The 20,316-nt window shown below is 36.9% G+C and overlaps 1 long non-coding RNA gene across 4 annotated transcripts in view; it reads right to left on the bottom strand.

Moving 5' to 3' along the window:
- Positions 1-14,433, bottom strand: part of LOC125754097 (uncharacterized) — an 81,455-nt gene extending 67,022 nt beyond the window's left edge. The window contains exons 1-4 of one of the 4 annotated variants that reach the window (XR_007407513.1): positions 13,999-14,433; positions 13,363-13,473; positions 9,937-10,015; positions 803-7,260 (exon numbers count right to left, since the gene is read on the bottom strand). This is a non-coding gene — a long non-coding RNA (uncharacterized LOC125754097). Of the gene's footprint in view, positions 1-802; positions 7,261-9,936; positions 10,016-13,362; positions 13,474-13,998 lie in introns of those variants that run through there. The other 3 variants (XR_007407514.1, XR_007407512.1, XR_007407511.1) reach the window with 3 other exon arrangements.
- Positions 14,434-20,316: the final 5,883 nt, after the last annotated feature.

Genomic DNA, 20,316 nt, shown 5'->3' with positions numbered 1-20,316 from the left:
ATCTGAATTTATCTATTCCTCTCCATCTAGTTCAATAGTTTACATGGTTTCACATTATGGAAATGAGTTGATCAATAAAGAATTGAAACTCTGATATTTTCTTAGTAGAGGATACAATATGCCCTTTCTATGGACTTTTTCCCAGCAGTTCAATGATTGTTTGCTTTAGCATTTTTAGTTTTCTTGCTCTATCTTTATGTAACATTTAAATTGACATGATATTAGAGAGGCAATTTGTGTAATTACAAAGACTTTTCTAATCTCTGGATTTATACTGATATATAATCTTCTCAAGATGAAATAAAAGCCTTTGGTTAGTATGCTGGGTAAGAAGATGTCAATTTTCAATTAAAATCTACTATAAAGTAACCCTACTGAGCATGAACACTGTATTTTGTGTTAATTATTTTAATTTAATTGCTTTTTATTAATCTTAATACTTAAACGATATATCTGCAAGGAATTTTTCAAGAAGCTTTGCAGAAGCTTATCATCACTTCTCTTATCTTGAATTTGATTATAATAAATATGAAATGTAAAAGTATTTTACATTTTACCTTTGCATATTTTTTTAGAAAATTTTCCATTTCCATTTCTTTTTTTTTTAAATAGGATTTCTTTTTTTTTTTTTTTTTTAAGATTTTATTTATTTATTCACGAAAGAGACATACACACACACAGAGAAAGAGGTGGGGGGCAGAGACACAGGCAGAGGGAGAAGTAGGCTCCATGCAGGGAGCCTGATGTGGGACTCGATCTGGATCCCGGGTCTCCAGGATCACGCCCTGGGCCAAAGGTGGTGCTAAACCAGTGAGCCCACCTGGGCAGGCTGCCCTCAATTTCCATTTCTTAAGAATAAAAATATCTTGTTGATGAAAGTTAAGAATTTCAATTTTAAAGCATATCATTAATAGTATTTATTATTTCTGGCACATTTACAATGTTAAATACAGAGGCTTTATTTCATTTATTTCTATGTAAGAAAGAACACAGTATTTCTTCATACCCCACTTTGCCACATGAGGAATATATGTATACATATATATTTAACTGAACTCGAGAAATAATATAAGTTTCCAACCAAGGAATAAATAACACACATGTTGTACTAGAAACAAGAGTTCAGGTTCCATAAATTATTTATCTCTGTATTCCATAGAATACTTACCATAATGTGTGTGTGTATAAACTTAAATTTTTAAATTTAATGTTAATTTAATGTACATACAAAAAACTTAGAACTTAAGTTCTAAGAGAGAATTTAAGTACCCTCACAAAATCTACATTAATGTCATTATGACCACTCTTGGTTACATGCTAGACAGCCTCTACAATGGCCCCAATAATCTCTGCCTCCTAGCCCTCAGCCCTCTGTTACCTGCTTCCCTGAGTAGGTTGGGCTAAATAATTCACTTTTCTTTATTGCTATCCTTTTTTTCCTCCTTCACCGAGGTATAGTTGACAAATAAAAAATGCATATATTTAAGGTGTATAACTTTATGTTTTGATATGCATATGGTGAAGTAATCACTGCAATCAAGCCAATTAACATATTTATCATCTCACATAGTTACTTTTTGTGTATGTATATGCTGAGAACACTAAAGGTCCACCCTCTCAGCAATTTTTTTTTCTCTCAGCAAATTTTAAGAATGTAATGCAGTATTTAACTGTAGTCATATTGTTATACATTAGATCTCCAGAACATCTTCATCTTGCAGAACGCATTTTTTACCCCTTGATCAACATCTTCACATTTTCCCCCTCCACAGCAACTTTGTTGTCACCACCATTCCATTCTGCTTCCATGAATTTGACTGTTTTAGAGGTAACAGGTAGCACTTCCAAGATTAGGTTTTGAAAAAACTATGCCTTCCATCTGCAGTGTTCTCTCTTTCTCATGGCCTGCAGTGCTGGGAGAAATAGGCTGCCATGCTGTCAGCAATCCTTTGGGGGAGGCCTTGGGAGCTCTGTAAACAAATGAGGCCCTCAGTTCAGCAAGGTCTTGAAGCTTTCCAAGAACCACTAGCGTGAGCTTCGAAGCAGATGTTTTGAGTCCCGGTTGAGTTCTGAGATGCAGCCTTGACCTCCAGCTTGACGGCAACCTCACAAGAGACCCTGAGCCAGAGGCACACAGTTAAGATGTGCCCAGATTCCTGACCTACAGAAGCTATAACATAATAAATATTTTGTTGTTTTAAGGTTCTGGGCTTAGGAGTAATCTGTTATGTAGCAGTAGACAACTAATACAATTACCAATAACCTCAACCTCCCTAAACCAAGTAATTTTTCTGATACAAGATTACTAAACTAACTTTCTAGAGGCTGTAGACAAGTGTTGTTTCAAAAATGTAAGATTCAAGGGATCATCTATTCTAAACATTCACACTTAAAAGTATATTTTCCAATATAAATTTGGGAAGTTAGTAAAATGCTAGGAAAAAGCCTCTTTGTAGCACTTGAGATTATTATGGACTATTTCAGAAAAAAATATATTTTCACTGATGTGCAGCTGATTTCAGAGTTGTATCAATGTTTATTTTCAGCTCTATTTTTTTTTTTAAAGCTCTGGATCCATGTATATAGCTACCTACTCAACATCTCTACTTGAATGCTTTAACGTTATCTTAAACTTAACGTGTAACTAACATGGTTTTCTTTCTCCAAACCTGCTTGTTTCCTCTCCTAACGATTTGTCTCATCATGCCTCCAATTCTGCACTCCAGAAAGTGGGCAGTTATCTATGACAGTTTTTACTTTAAGGAAGAGACAGGTTAATTTGATGCAACAAATAGTAACTAATTTAGCACAGATTAGGTAACAAAAAAATGCATTTCTCTTTCACATGGTTTCTAAATAAGTGGTCCTGGGTTATGGGGGCAGGCTTGCTATCATCAGTATATGGCTTCCATTTCTGGGTTCAAGGCAGTTTTTCCAATGCTGACCATCTCTCAAAGGAAAGAAAGAAAGGCAGAGGAATAAAACACATGACCAAACAGTAGCATGTATCACTATTGCTCACATGCCACTGACCTGGGCTTAGTCACAAGAACACATCAAATTGTAAGGGAGTTGTAATCTGAGAACTGTAATGTCTAGCTGATTGGCCATGAGCCTAACTAAAATTTGAATGGGCTAGCAAGGTTTGGGATTAAAAATGTAGATTCTTAGGGCAGACTGGATTTATATCCCACTCACCAACTGTGTGATCTTTCATGAGTTATTCTGCTTCTCTCTGTATTAGATTCCTCATATGGGAAAAGGTGAATGAGCTCTCTGCTTCAGAGAAAGTTATTTGTAAAGTATTTAGAACCGTGCCTGGCACATATAAGTGTTTCTCAGTTAAAATAAGTGTTATTAAACAGGAGATAATGGATATTGGTGAATGGCAAGCACTTACATTTCAATTCCTCTCATTTATTTTCTATATTTAATCTCTCACCAAATTTTGTTGATTTTTCTTAAACTGTCTCTGTGTCCACTGGAACCTTCGTGAATCTATACATTTCCCTTCCTCTACCCTGAATCTGCTCTTCACATTGTAAGAAGATTATTTTCAGACTGAAAGCATGATCATTCTGGTCTCCATCCATCATTCTATTCTCCATGGTTTCTCAACGCTTCTTCCTTTTTAGAATGAAGAAAGGAAAGGAAGGAAGGAGGGATGGAAGGAAGAAAGCTCCTTTTTGTACCCTAAAAATCTCAAAGCTTCTCCTGATTTTTAGAAGGAAGGAAATAGCAAATAGGAGGCATTCAAGATATACTTGTGATGAAGAAATAAATACCTATAAAGAAAATTATGTTATATTAATGATGAAAATTAAAGTATATAAACTGCTGAGAATAGACTTAGTAGTATCTTAATAGACAAGATCCAGAGCTATCTGCTGAGACAAATTGTGCATAATAAATTAAAAAGGACTCAACAAGAACTTTATCTTTAAAGCTGCACTATGACTTTTGAAATATTTCTGTATTAGGCAATGAATCAGTGGTAACTATGAAATATACTCACTATTAGAACAACAAAGCATTTCTTTTTATTTGTATCATTAGAAAATTTATAAGCATATTCAAAGGAGTATAATGAACCCTCATATGCTCATTAGCAGCAACAACAATCATCGTGGTATCTTGTTATATTAATTTTATCCATCTAGTCACCTTTGTGATGGAGTATTTTGAAGCAAGTCTCCAAAAGAATGTTATTTAATTCCTAAATATTTCATTATATTTCTTTAAAATAACAATAAGAGCCTTTTCTTACATAACCTTTGTGGCATTATCACGTGTAAAAAATTTTTCAGTACTCACTTTATGTCTAATACCCAGTTCATATTCAGATTTCCTCTCTTGTCTAAATTTCTTTTTTTTACAGTTGAGGAGCAAAACAAAGTTTTATTCATTTGTATTTGGTCATTATGGAATTATAAATGATTAAAAATGAAAAAAGTTTATATTCAGGAATAGATTTCATTACTTGTGACTCCCTATCCTAGCACATTGCTAAGAATATATAGATTTTGAATAGGGACACTTACTTGATTTTAGTAACCACAAGCATGGTAAAATAAAAATTACAAATTTCTGAAATACTTCCCACTAAGAAGAGGTATTTGTGTCCTCTCCCCTTGAATCTTTGACAAATTCAATATGGCAGAAATGATGGTGTGCCACTTTAGGGGAGCCTTAAGAAATTGGAAGCTCCTAGCTTTTGTCTCCTAGACCACTTTCTTTTCAAAACACAAGCTACCATGGAGGAAAGCTGACTGCCCTGAGGCCACCATTATGGGGAGGCTATGCTTGGGTGGTGTACTTCCAACTGAACCCATAATCCAGCCGTCCCATTCAAGACACCAGATATCTTGGACTATTTGGGCTGCTATGACAGACTACCATAGAACAAGTGCCTTAGAAACAACCAAAATTTATTTCCCACAGTTCTGGAAGCTGGAAATTCCAAGATCATGTGACAAGTAGATTCAGTGCCTGGCCAGGATCCACTTCCTGGTTTATAGACAGCCATTTGCTCACTGTTCTCATGTAGTAGAAGGGGCAAAGGAGCTTTCCGGGGTCTTTTTTATGACCCCGCACTGATCTCATTCATGAGGCCCTCATGCTTATAACCTAATTACTTCCCAAATACCTCATCTCCAAATACCATAATATTGAAGGTTAGGATTTCAATATCTGAATTTTGAAAGGGCATACACATCCAGTTTCTGGCACTAGACATGTGGCTGAAGCTGTCCTGTACCCTCCAGACAAGCCCATCTGCCGGCTGAATAGCACTGGGTAACCTTAGTCAACGCCATATGTAACAGAAGAATCACTCAGCTGAGCATTGACTAAATGCTTGGCTCACAAATTGTAAAGTATTATAAAATGATTGTTGTTTTAAGCTGCAAAGTTTCAGAGTTATTTGTTAAGTAGCAATAGCTAAGAGGAACCTAATAGAAAACGAGCTTTTCTTAGAACTATCCTGAAACCTCTAATTATTATATAGTAATAGTAGGTTGAAATTCACCTCAATTTGCTAAACATGTTTAGTAGAACCCACTAATACAAGATTATAATCATTTAGCTCTTCCATTGTTTCCCCTCTAGAAAAATCTCTCCCAAACCCTTATTGTAGGGTACATTGATGGCAAATTTCGTTAACTATATCTTTTGCCTATAGGTTTGCCTACAGGTTTCCCTCTTTGTTTCCAAATTAAATATAGCTGTATTTTGAATAGACATATAAGTGAATACCTTGTAAAAATGTCCACCCAGATGATGGCCAGAGAAAGGAGGAAATTAAATAAAACCTAGAGAGATGAAAATGTCTAGAAGTTAACTTATAATAGACTGCTTTATGCTATTTTAAAGCCCTAAAATGGGCTTCTACTTGCCTCAACTTCCAAAGTTTAACCAGTTTCATCTTATGAATTTTTTTTATCTTTGAGGAAAAATTATTCTAAAACTTGAATGTTTTTAATATTTTTTCCAGTGAAGAACTAAATTCTACTTGAAGGATACCAAAGTGTTAAAAGTTGAAAACTAGTTAAGTCAAAGATTTTTCATGGAGTTTTATTCAGGAAGTGAGATTTCAAAGCAACTAGATTCTTTGCAGTATCTAAGTCTGTGTATTGTGCTTCACTGACAAGATGCTCTGGTACCCTTAAGAATTCTCTGATGCTCATCCAAACAGACGGTTCACTTCAATATCTCTTGAAATCCGAGTATTTATAAAACTTTCCTTCCTAATTGTCCCTCATAAATGTAGTTTTTTCCACACAATCACCAAAATTAACCCCTGAATAATCATGGAGATTTCTTTCTCAGTGGCATAAATGAACCTAATGTTTAATATTTCTGAGAGCAAACTAAATTTTTTGAGTTATAAGTATATTGTAAGTTTTTATCTTATGATACTCATTCATAAAGTATGCTTTTTATTTTTTTAAATCTCTTCGGTTCTCTTCCACTACTTCCTGAAATTCTAATAGCCTTTTTTGGTCATTTCTTTGCATTTTAAACAACTTCATTTATGAATCTAGTGACCAAGCATAGGGCCTGTAACCAAAGTACACAGTATCTGGTTCTCTTTCAGACAGACAAGAAAGTATTTCTCTTTGGAATGATCAAAGGCCCAGGACAGTTGGCAACTTTCAAAGCATGATTATGGGTTAAACATTATCCTGTTCTTTCTAAGGCCAACTGCTGAAAGAATTCTTTGGCTAAGAAAGAGTCTCACTTTTTTTGGATGGGGTTTATGTTTTAATTTTATTTATCTGGACAGTTATAAAATGCGATTCTTTCTTGTGGTTCACAAATAATAAATTTCCAATATATATGTCAATGGTAGAATGAAAGCATTAAAACTTATAGTACATTTTCCAGGAACCAAATAGCTGGCATCCTGCTAAGGTATCCACAGTTAGAAACCGCAACTGAAAGGTCTGTGGTGATTCCTAACCCACAGCAAGTGCTAGCAGGTTTTCCATGCTGTGTCTCTCCTGAAAGACACATCTAGGCACTCCATAATTATAAATTGTTGCCTCCCTTCTAACAAAAGTATCTGGAAAGCACCAGGATACCACCTACAGCAAAAATAGTCACCCATCTAATTTCTATGAAAAACAAAACAAAACCTCCTAGTAAACTTCTTAAATGAGTTAGTTATATTTCATCTTCAATAGGTAGATGACTTTCCTCTTCTCTTAGCTTTCTGGTAATATTTTACATCCTTTCAGGAATCAGGGACACATTTATGCCCTAGGAAAAAGAAAAAAAGCACCCCATATTTAATTCTAATTTAGCTCGGTTTTTTGCTTAAATTTTTTTTGAAAAAAAATAGAGAATAAAAGTAAGTAGGCCTGGAATTATTATGCTACTGAAATTCATTTACAGTGGCTAGATAGCATTTAAGTCACTTTGTGCCTGCTAAGAAAAATTAGAATTATTAAGCAACTAAGGCATTTTGAGGGGCATCTGGGTGCCTCAGTTAGTTAAGCATCTGATTCTTGATTTCTGCTCAGGTTATGATCTCAGTCATAAGATCAAGCCCCATATCAGGCTCCCTTCTCAGAGGGGAGTTGGCTTGACATTCTCTCTCTCTCTCTCTCTCTCTCCCTGTGCCTGCCCCCCTCATGCTCACACGTGTGCTCGTGCTCTCTCTCAAATAAATAAACTAATTAAAAAAAAAAAGCATTTTGGTCAAGTAGCAAAATTTATCTTGTTCTATTATATGCAAGGCCTAGGCTTTGAAACTGTAGAAGAAATTTCCAGTTATAAAATAAATAACTTATGAGAATGAAAAGTACAGCAGAGGGAGTATGGTTAATTGTATTATAATAACATTGTATAGATATGAGGACAACCACACTTATGCTGAGCACTGTGTAATGCATACAATTGTTGATTCACTATGTTGTACACTTGAAGCTAACATAACGTGGTATGTCAACAAAACTTCAATTAAAAAAACATAAAATAGTCTATGGTCTTGATATATTTTAGAAGAGAAAAATCTCTATAGATGATAGTACATAGAAGAGGTCTTACATCGTTGACCAGCTCTCAAAGAGAAGAGTAGAAGAAAGCAGAGACATCAGTTGCATTTAACTTGGATTTATGTCTTTGGAGTCAGAATGGCTTGAAATCAAATCCTGGGTAAGCCCATAGCAGCTGGTATTGCCTTGAGGCCTGTTACTTAATTTCTCTAAGCCTCTCTTTACCTCTATAATGGGGATCAAAGAACACATTTCTCGGGGTGACTGTGAATATTATATTACTGGAGTAAAACAAATTCTGAACAACATGTTTTATATTACTTAACTAGGAGTTTAAGTTGTATAAACCTTATTTTACTGAACTGGAACTGACAACACCTTAGTAAAAATTTAATAGCTAACATCAGAATGGGAGTGTCCTTAAAGTAACATTTCCCCAAGTAGAACTTTTGCTTAGCTTAAATTGTCAAATTATTGAAAAATATACAGTTGGCTTATACTAAAATTTAAAACCAAAACCTGAAAAATAAAATGTTTCAAGGTGATTGAGCTTTATCTGATTGTTTAGAGGGGCAATTTACAACTACCACAGAGTGCTAAATTGGAGACATAGGTAAGCAGTGCCTAGTGCATGCCAATGACAGATGTTTGTAATCAAACTAAGCTAAGTGCAACTTTCTGAATTTCCTGGATTTATGTTATTTGAAAAAAAAAAAACATCATTCTGAGACCTTGTTAAATGTGGATTTATTTGGAGTGATATGAAAGGGCTAACAAAATGTAACTATACTGTTGCAATTTGAATGTTATAGCTCAATTGTGCCTGGGTCTTTTGTATATTGGTACTTAAAATTGCAAGTAATATTGTAAACTTTTTATAGAATATATAAAACATTGTTCTACATAATCTTTAGGGGTGAGTGTTTCCAAGTGTCTGATACGTTTCTTCTTGATTATTCTTAAACTAAACTTGTTGCACTTCAACCTCAGTTATAAGATTAGTTAAAACAGAAGGTATTAAATATCATTGTCTTTATGTTCAAGCTCCTCTAAAGGATTACAATTCAATACTGGAACATCCTATGATAAAATGATATTAATAAGAACAACGGGAGAAACAAAATATAAAGAAATAGTGGACTCGATTTATAAAATAAGTTTCTTTGTATTCAGTATGCTACCTTGCAATGGAAAGTGGCTGGGAGTGGTTTTTTTTTAGGGAGCTTGTTCTGACTAGAATAATGATAGCTAGCAGATTTATCTGGTCTTTCACCTAGGAATCACTCCATGTTCCTTTAGCCATTGGTCAAAAAGAAATAATATGTAACTATTACTCAGTAATAGCATATTCTACCCATGTATCCTTATCTATTTTTTTATTTTTTTAATAATTTATTTATTAATGAGAGACACAGAGAGAGGTAGAGAAAAGACAGAAGCAGAGAGAGAAGCAGGCTGCTTTGCAGGGAGCCCAACGTGGGACTCGATCCCAGGAGTCCAGGATCACGCCCTGGGCTAAAGGCAGGCGCTTAACCGCTGAGTCACCCAGGTGTCCCCATGTATCTTTATCTAATTATAATCCTTATTATTGCACTACTTTTCCCCAAAGCTAGGGGGGATAAGAAGCAGGGAAAGAGGGGGAGGATGACTAATGAACCGTAGGAGTTTCTTTATGGTTTACTTAAATAAAATATAATCGTATACCCCCCAAATTAAAGTTTCTACATCTTTGGGAAACACTGTCATTGAAACATATGGATTAGAGTGACAATATATATAGCATGGGAAATAGAAAAAAAAATCACTGATATAAAAAAGATGAGGATAAAATTTTAAATCTCATTAGGAGAAGAAAGCAAATGACATAGAGAAATATCAGCTTATGACTTTAAAAATTATTATCAAATAAAGCACACTGCTTCTAGAATTACCAACTTACCAATTAAGCACCAAGATGTTGGTCTATTGCATACCACTCTCCTGAAAGGTGTAGATTTTTTTAAAAAAAGTGATACCTGCTAAAAACAAAAAAGAGATCAGTCTAAAATGGATTTCCAAACATTGTAGAGCTCTAATGGTGATAAGTTGAATGTCAAAAGTTTGATTTTGGCCAAAAGGAAATATATTTTTTAAGCTTTGATTTGATAAATCAAATCATGATTGAGTCAACATTAAGCACATAAAACGTAGTTGTAATATAAGGAAAAAAATGAGTAATGAAATGTGTACATATTTTTGAATTTCAAAATAAGTAGTAATGTTCAACTACAAAGGTGGTCTTTTTATAAATTATATTCATATCTGTCTATAAAGTAAGATACAAATTTATCTGCATCTGTGTAAGGATAGATGTTGGGAAAAGTGAATAAGCAAACTACTTCCAGAAAATGTAGAAAATCAAGTTAGGAAATGATCACCACTAGTGGTCACGCGTAATAATCAGTTGGGAAATGTGTCCAACCATGTGTAGCAAGGTGATGAATTGGCAGTTTTAGGAAGATGGTGCCTGCATAGACTATAATTAATCCACTATCCTCAAAGATGAAACTCCTGAATAAACACAATTATTACAGAGAGATGTTAAGGGAGTTAAATAATGAACTGAAGTGGGCATCATTTGAGCAGCTGTTGCTAAGTGTGGCAGTGACAAAAGGAGGCAGTAGAGAAAGAACCAGGGGCATGAATGGAGAGAGAAGGGAGGGGCTACTAGATCTCCGGAAAGTATGAAAGTGGAATTCACACTAGTTACTCAGTGACCTTGGAAAGATTTTGGGCTCCCAAGTCAGTCATGAAAAGAAATCAAAGTAGATGCTGCTTCCATGCTTTTGTCTGGTTGGTAGGGAGTATAGCTCACTATATGAGGTATGAGTGTGAAATAATCTTCATGGTAGAATTGATTTGCTAACAGTGGCTTGGAATTTTGCAAGTATTTGATGCTTAGAAAAACATGGAGGAGGGTCAATGAGGTATTATTTATAAAACATTTACCTATTTGCCTCAATCCTAGAACATACTAGACAATTAATGTTTAGTTCCCTTCCCTTTTATATATGTATAAATAAATAAATATATATATATAGGTTATGTATATATGTTCAGTTATATACATATTTAGTTATATATGTGTATATACCTATATTTAGTTATATACACATACATGCATATGTGTATATATATATATTTAGTTCTAAGCAAGTCATCTAATCTTATGATCCCTAAATTTTCCTCATCTACAGAGTATTTATTTATGGTGCCTTTTCTGGGAATGAAATATGTGGCAATTCTTGAGTCACCTATACTGTAATTAGAAATCATGAGTGAAAGCACTTTGTGTTCCACCCAGGAAAGATTCACTTTAAAGTTAGCATTGCTTCTATTGTATCTTTAAAGTGTCTTCTCGCCTCTGCAGGATTTTATATAATCCAAAGTGCAAGCAAAAAGGAAAAATAATGACCTAACCAGCAAAATAGCATTTAAGCTTAGCTCCATTTCATTACATTAAGGATTCTCTAAGAATAACAGACACCACAATAGTACAAAACTACCTCGACATTAAGAGATAATACAATATTCATTACCCTAGCTAAAATAATGCATAATAGACGCATTCAGCACTTTCTGTACTGGTTCACTTTCAATTTGGCTTATGGCTTTCGAACCATTGTTTATGTAAGTATACCAACTTCGAGGGAGATAATACATATTATTAAATCATTATCAGTGTATCAGTGTAAGTCATGCTCATTTGAAAGGTCTAGTAGTGTTAGGCTTAGACATCTCAATTAAATTAACTATTTTGAGTTCTATTTTATAGCATAGTAATTATTTGAAATTTCAAAAACTAAAACAAAATTAGTTTTATTTTAAATTACCCTTCTACTTTAAAAACAAAGAAACCAATTGGGGAAATTTCTATTATCAACGTCCTTTGGCTCACTGGTTGAATAACAACTGGGATCCGGCTCTATTCAGATACAATGTCATCTGATATGAAACATAAGGGAAAAAAAAAACCCTCCAAATGATTTGATCCTTACTTCTCTCCCTAACATACCAAAAGAAAGCAAGCCACAATAGAATAAATAGGCACAGTCAAATGCATAAAACATTTTCTTATTTTGCATAAATTGTGTCATTACAGACAGTAAATAATAACTCTTTCCTTCCTAAAATTAGAAAACTAGAGAATGAACTTCCATAGCTTTTATAATTGTCACTTACAAAATACATTTCTTAGGTGACTACACAAATTCTGACTCTTTAAATTGTTTTGAATGGGTTCTGAAATATCAAATATATCTAGATCTAGGTCCTATCTCTCAGCTGGGGAGAATAAAGAGGACAATAATACAGGCTTTCTGTTCTGAATTTGATGTAGCCCACACTTTATCTGAGCATTGCATAGTGAAACGGAAGCAAAGAAGTGAATTAAGATAAAGAGAATGTTCTACATCTTAGCCATGCTGGCAGGATAAGTGAGAATATAAATGGAAATGTTGGTGATTTTGACAACCAACAGTGCTTAGGAAAAAGAACCAGGAGGAGGGTACAAAGCAATTGAGATCAGCCATTTCAGGACCCAAATCTATGACTCTGGGCTCTTTCTCTATGCTTAACCCAGGGCATTTTGCTAGGGTTATTGTAGCTCCTTTTTCAAGTATCATTAAATCTGACTAGAGCTAGGACAATTAAAATTTTTGAAAATATATGGAATTTAATATTCAGTGACAGCTTGGAGAGTGTATTGTGCTCAATTTATGAAAAAAGGAAGGTGAAATTTAGAGAATATAGCATAATGGAGAAAAAGAAATTTAAGTGAAAATGGACAAATAACAGGTTTAGTCAGTGTTCTAGTGTCAGAATGAATTTGATTCTAAAAGTGGCAAGATTTTACTGTCCATTCAAAATTTATGGACAAAAATATAGTCATATAAATAATGTTTCAAGGAAAGGATAGTAGATGATATGTATGTATGTTTAAATAAAACACTGAATACTAAAAAAAAAAACACTGAATACTGGCAAGATTATATTTGATTCTAAATTTTTATTCAAAAATTTTCTTTCTTTTATTGCAAAATTAATATCAGGCCCTGGACTTCCACAAAGACTGTTTATTTTTTTTTCAGGAAACCTCAGATTCATGACTGCTAATATGGCATATAATTGTCCATGTAAAATGGAATAAAGCATTATTGAAATGTTTAAGTGGTCCCTCAGAAGCTTAATGAGAAATACTGCTTCGCTGATAATGTGAAAGAATAGAAGTTCAAAACTCTTGGCTGAATTCAATTGAATCTCAGCGAAAGCGTTTGTTGGACAATCTCATTTATCTGCTTAAGTGATTCCTTTTTTGCATACTGACCTTTATATTCATGACTCAGCAAAATGGAACATGACAAAATGACATTGGCTTCTAGAGTTCGTTTTTCAGTTTCCAAACTTCAAATATTAAATAGATGAATGCTCTGGCCCACTGCAAGGCATTGCATTTCAGAGACAATTTATGAAAATCCATTTTGTGTCTAACAGGTAAGTTTTCACCTAAATTAAACATTCTTTGGAAGATCTTATACTATGCACTAAAAAAACAAATGTGTGAAAAAATTATTTCCTAAAAGAGAATTGGGGTAGCACTCTTTATTAGCACAATGTTTATTTAGGTCATTTAATAAAATGATCAGGATAACATTGTATTTTGCTTCTGTATTCGCAACGTTCTGTAGAAAAGCAAAGTTATATGAATATGTATATATAAATGCATATGTAATATATATACACACATGAAGTGTATATATACATATATACACATACAATATACATATATCCACATACATACATACATAGATGACGGTAGATAGATTACAGACAGATAGGAGTTCTCTTTAGGTGATTTTTATTGGATGTATTCTTTTTTAAAAATAACAGATGGTGCTTCTGTCTATATACAGTGTTAGGATGATGGAGAAATCTTAAAGTTATCTAGTGTATCATCACCTACCAGCATTATACCATTTATCCCAGGTAGTTAGCTACAATATCAAAGACTATGAGAGTTGAAAATATTCCTTGAGCCCTTTTCTGCTATCTAAACTGTAACATTCTGAACAAAGTTTAATCAAGCCTCTGTTTGAGCGTATCCAGTTTGTTTTTGAGGAAAATGCTCTGTCCTGTAAATCTAAAGTCCAGGAATCTGAGGTCCCGTCTTCAAGCCCCCAGCCTTTGGCACTTTTCCTCCTCTGTAGAAAGAGTGTGCTGGAGAGACAATTACTAAGATCTTGTCTGACTCAGATTTTATGAATATCTCACTCTCTGAGAGCCAGGGAATCTATTCAAACCCTGTACTATTCTTGCTGTTAGAAGGGTATTCCCTGCATTCAGCTAAAATTTAGCCCTGTGTCATTTCAGCATCCATTGTCTGAGTTATCCTTAGTCTTCAGAGTCTCACTTAGAATCTAAATCCTTACACTACTCAGGAACAAGTTCTAAATTCTAAAACTCTTAAAGAGCCAGGGCATTCTTATCTATGTGTAACAATACTCTTTTGATGAAAGTGAAGCCAATCTTTGGCTCTCTTCTTAAAGAAGCTAAAACAAAAGAGGCCATCAAATACACTCTCTGCTGGATTACACAAACTATTATGTATGATGGAGTAGACCCCCATCAGTAGGCATGGAGATCACCTGGAATGTCCAGATGGTTCCTCAGAATGGGGGTTTTCAAAAGACCATTGCTAGACATATGTGTCTGGTTAGAATGTTTAACCTTCATGGTCTTTAATCATGTAGCATTATGTGAAATGCCACTGGCTGAATGGCTTGATGGAGTGTTTTGAGATTGTAGAGTTTCCAATCTCTTGACTGCCACCAGAGGCCCTGCAGCCACTGGGGGTGTGATCCCTGCAGTCTGAATGCCTCACTATTGGTCTCTGAGAAAAGAGGGCAGATGGGAGTCAGCCTTCACATTGTGTAGCATGGGCATAGGAGTGCTGTGATCAAACAAATGAATGAGAGAGAGAGGGAGAGAGGAAGAGAGAGAGGGAGGGAGGGAGAGAGAGAGAGAGAGAACGGGGGAGGGGGAGACGTTGATCCACTGCTGGGGTGGATGAGGGAATACCTGAAGTGCTGTGGTTCTATTCCAGTTCTTCCCTAATTGTTGATCATCTCAAAGATATTCTCCCCCCCCCCCCAAAAAAAATTAAATTCATTTCTAGAAGATCCTCTTTGGAATTTTTAATTCTCTGAGGGCAAATACATCATCTGTTATAGAAATTTATTACATACCACAAGTACTGATGAAACCAATGAGGATCAAAGTCACAGCTGATGATTTTCAGAGCAGCTGAAGTGAATGGGAACTGGTTTCACTGCGGAAGACCTTTGCATCGGTCTGTACTGACCTCGAGGGCTGACTCCGCCACTATTAGCTGGAGCAAGAATCTGAACTCCTCTGAACTTCAGTATTCTCAGCTGTGGGTCTGGAATAATTTCAGGGTTGGGGTGAGAATGAGATAGGCCAGGGATAGGGCTTATCATGGTGCGTCACACTTGGTCAACTCATGAAGAGTAGTGGCTATTATTAATTGTTTATTAGGATTCTTTTTTTTTTTTTTTAAATGCAACTTTTTTTTTTTTTTTTAATTTTTATTTATTTATGATAGTCACACAGAGAGAAAGAGAGAGAGGCAGAGGGAGAAGCAGGCTCCACGCACCAGGAGCCCAATGTGGGATTCGATCCCGGGTCTCCAGGATCGCGCCCTGGGCCAAAGGCAGGCGCCAAACCGCTGCGCCACCCAGGGATCCCTGTTTATTAGGATTCTAACGATCATATTATCCTTGTGAGAAATGGTAATGCTTTAGCAGCAGAGCTTGACCTATGACCCCCTCGTGTGTGTAAATGCCTTGTCCTCTATGTGGCGAGGACTTACACCATTTCAGCACTCATCTACCTATCCGACTTATAGTTCAGGCTTGATAGTTTTTCCGTTTCCATTTTGTTTCGTTTTGTTTTTTTGTTTTTTTAATATTGGTTACCAGGCCTTGCTGTGATCCTTCTGAAGAGCACTGAAAAGTTTGATGGCAACATCTCTTGCTTGCTTTTCAGGGCCCTAATTCTGTCCAAATAGAAGCATATGAGCTCTCTTTTTCATTTCTTGGGGGTCAGCATCTTTGTTGTTGTTGCTGAAACTCTGGAAAGGACCGATACGTGGGACTGTGCTAGCCAATTTGGCAGCGTGCTTTTTCAGCCCACTTGGCTGTGCACAATATTCTGTCTGAGTTTGGGAAGATCTGTCTGCTTTTTCCTTTGTAGAGAGGCTATGAGGAATGAGGCAATGGATTTGTCTTATACAACAGGCTGGAAAAATAGGCCGTGGCCTAACAAATAATGAGAGTTGCATGGCCTCCTTCCAGGGAGCTCCTGGCTGGAGACTGGAGGACAGGTTGAGACGCCTTCTGATAGATTTTGCACTAATTGCCCTCTTTCCTGAAAGAAGTCCTGTTTCAAATAACAGGTGGGGGAGTTGGGGGAGGTGTGGCTTCTTCTATAGTATGAGATCCTTTTAAGAAAAATCATATTATGCAGATTTAGAGGTCACAGGTCAAATCATATATCCCAAAGCATAGCAGTAAACCAGGTGATCCTCCAAATAATGGCAGTGAGGGGAGCTAAGGGACAGGTTTGATCTAGCCTCAGATGCCCCTTATTTGAGACTGCCCTAAACTATTTCCTTGTCCCACGTCCTCAAAAGACCATCCCCTAGCCCTTTTTGCTATATTGATCTATGCAAAGCCCTTCAAGTCCTCCTTGGGTTGGCCTGTTCCAGATTACCTGTTGTATTTTTCTTGTTTTTTGATCAGGGGGGAAGCCATATCACACCGTCATTTTAATTACCTCTTCAATGATGACCAAGTGATGTCTTTCCTATCAGGCACACTTGGTCTTCTTTTTTTTTTTTTTTGGATTCAAGGAATGGGAGAGGCTGAGGTGTCATCAATCTCCAGAGGCAGCTGATCTGACTCAGCATCTGCACCAGAAAATATTGCTCTGAAAAAGATGCAGTGCCCGCATCACTGCTAACACCTAGAGCTTCTGCACGCTCGCTGTGCGGTGTTCACTTAACTCCTTGACCACCTGCATTGGTTATGACAGCCACGGACCCAATCTCCATTGCTTTGCCTCGGAATAATGCTCTCCCGAGCTGCTTTATGGAACTCTTCATAGGTAAGAGCAGAAACGAGTCCAATGACATGGATTGCTTTTCTGTATTCTGTGACATTGTCATCTCAGCCGACTGTCTGGCAGCCACACAATGAGGCCCTGCCCGTGTCAGGGAGATGGATGGTCTCCGCAGTGGCTACATTTCCACGCTGACTCTGAGCTCCTGCTGCACCTTACCTCGGGGATGCCGGATTCTGTGCCATTGAATTAGAGAGGCAAACCGTCCCCTTCCGAGAAATGTCTTATTTTCTCCCAATACAAAATGCTTTAATGGAAATAATGACACGCATTAGGTGCTTTGATGGATGGCACATTGTGCTTTCATCCTCAATATTTCTGATTAGAGGACTCTTTTTCTGTTTTGTTGCTCTGTTATTATTTTTTCAAAGCTGAAACAAAGAGCCTACCAGTATAGGTAGTGGTGCTTTATGTGCCTTTCACACACATCTCTGCTTTCTGCAACTGACTAGAATTGGGAAGAAGCAATTACAGAGGATATTAATAAGCCCCCTTTTCTTATCAGGGAAGTAGCCAGTAAATTTGGGGGAAGTCGGTTCAGATCTAAATTGACTGGTTTTTGTTTCAGCATGAAATCTATTCTGAGCTGTGCACAAATGTGCTGCAGTGGGGTCTTTGGTAATGGATTATCAATAAAGTCTCAGTGCTGCTAGGACCATTTAGGCACAACTGAGCAGAATGGGATTATTTGGGATATGAACCAAAGGACTGACAGCAATGACTATTTCTACCACGTGTTTTTGAGGGTTGACTTCATGGACATGTCACTTGTGCCGTCACACAGGGCCCTGTGCTTAGATGGGCGGTTTTACGCTTTCCTAGCATTATCCTGAAATCCTTAATAATATGTGAACAAGAGGAGCTGAATATCCATCTGTCTGGCTCAGGAAATTCTGTAGCCAGTCCCAGTGCCAGATACTGCTCTATGCTTTATGAATAATAACAGGATTCCTCCTCAGTTTTCCTTCTTCCTCAGTTTGACTGGAGTACAACAGGGCAGATGTCAGAGTACCTGCTGGGATACCAAGGTGAGTGTGAAGCAACTTGCCCACCATATGAGGGCATTGGAAGTAGCTCTAGGAACCTATTCCATATGTCTTAGATCCTTCGGCCAGAAAAAGATCTAAAAGTAGGTTAGAGAGAAAATATTCATAAAGAAACCCCTTCAGAGACAGCAGTCCCCTTGCTATGAGTCCCCCATCCTTTTGTGGTTGGGAAGATAAGGACTCAAGGAGGCCACAAAGACCTGATATCTGACTCATGCCTGAGGAAGCTGCACTGGACTCTGGCTTAGATCCACCTCCTACTTCTGTAAGCTTAAAGAGAGGCTAACCAGGATCGAAGGAAGGTGATCTGGTTTGTTGAAACAAGGAATGAGGCTTGAGAGGTGGCTGTGGGCCATCGGGAAGAGAGCCCTGGTATAGGATTATCTTAGGTCTTCCAAGATCTGTCTCGGGGCTTCTGGAGGCATGAGAAGATTCCAGGGGAAGGAGGTTCAGTTGGTAAGTAGTAGCGAAGGCAGGAGCCAAGGCCCTATAATAGAAATGTATCTTCTGAGACCAAGAGAATCATGAGAGAGATTGGCCAAGGAGAAGATTTAAATAACTCCGTAAAGCAACTATGAAGACAAAGGGCAGCTGTAAACATATGCATGGCCTTCTACTAATTGCTGCCAGCCTTAACTATCTGCCAGATCAGAAAGCAGAAAGACCTCAGATGTTACTTCTTTTCACTCTCTTCAACTGGGATTTTGGAATGCAGCTGAGGCCTGAGAGAATGGGTGGATGGGAAGGGAGAAGACTGAGAGCCCTCGAGCCATTGTAAGCTCCAGCCTGAGACAGGTGCTGGATGGTTGAGGGTTAGGTTACATGTTAAATCATATTTGTAGTTTTCACTATTACATCAGACAAAACATTCTGGTGACTGAATTGAGTCTGTGTTTTCAATTTATAGTCATAGTTGAATCCACTGTAATGAGAGGAAAAGCAGGGGAAGCTGAGTGTTCCCTCCAGGGATCAGAGAAGGTATATCGTCTCCCAGGATCCCGTTAAATTTACCTGGTGATCACAGTAAGCACACATCATGCTTGTCCACATACTGGTCATGTCTTTATTACCCATTCAATCTTCCCAGTGTTTGGCAGAAATTATTACCCAAATGTTTGGAAGTGAAAAAGTAAGGATCAGAGAGGTTAAGAGAACTTAGCAAATTAATAGATGATAGTGCTAGAATTTGAAGCTAGGTTTGTGTTTCTTATGGTTTATTCTTTTAATCATTAGACTGACTTTCCCTCCTAAATTAGAAAAAAAAAAAAAGACACCATTTACCAAGTACGAACTCTATGCTGGGAATAGTGCTAATGGCCTCACATATATTGTATTATTTCCTTCTTACATGAACCATGAATTAGATGACATTCTTGTTATCCACAGGAGGAAATGGGTTTTAGTAACTCATCAGTAACTAGTGGGAAGCCACATGGGTAGCTCTTGTCTGCCTTCACTCAAAATCTGTGCAGTTTGTCCAGAGAGAGAGACAGGATGAGAGAGGGAGGCAGGGCAGAGAGGTAAAGAGATTTTCTCTCTACTTTTCTTCTTGAGTAAGAAATATTTTTGCTAAAATAAAACATGTACAGGGCAGCCCGGGTGGCTCAGCGGTTTAGCGCCCGCCTTCAGCCCAGGGCCTGATCCTGGAGACCCAGGATTGAGTCCCACGTCGGGTTCCCTGCATGGAGCCTGCTTCATGTGTCTGCCTGTGTCTCTGCCTCTCTCTCTGTGTCTCTCATGAATAAATAAATAAAATCTTTTAAAAAAATAAACACGTTTAGAGATCCTTCTAATTAGATAGCCAGTGGTAGGCACCCAAACCAACAACATGATTATTGGCTAGACATAGTCCCATGAACAGGTTACGGTAAGTACAGAAGAAGAAAACTAAGGGTCAGGACAACCTTAGTCAAAAATGAAGTGACCAGCCATATGTCACTCACTCCAAGTGAAATTGTAACAGAGAGAGGGGTTCTCTCCCCAGTTTCCAGAAGAGAGGAGTCGTGAACAATAGTTTTATTTAGTTCAAGAACAAA

Source organism: Canis lupus, chromosome 31, assembly GCF_003254725.2.
Source record: "Canis lupus dingo isolate Sandy chromosome 31, ASM325472v2, whole genome shotgun sequence".
Lineage (NCBI taxonomy): Eukaryota > Metazoa > Chordata > Mammalia > Carnivora > Canidae > Canis > Canis lupus.
This window is presented reverse-complemented; position numbering and strand designations above follow the sequence as displayed.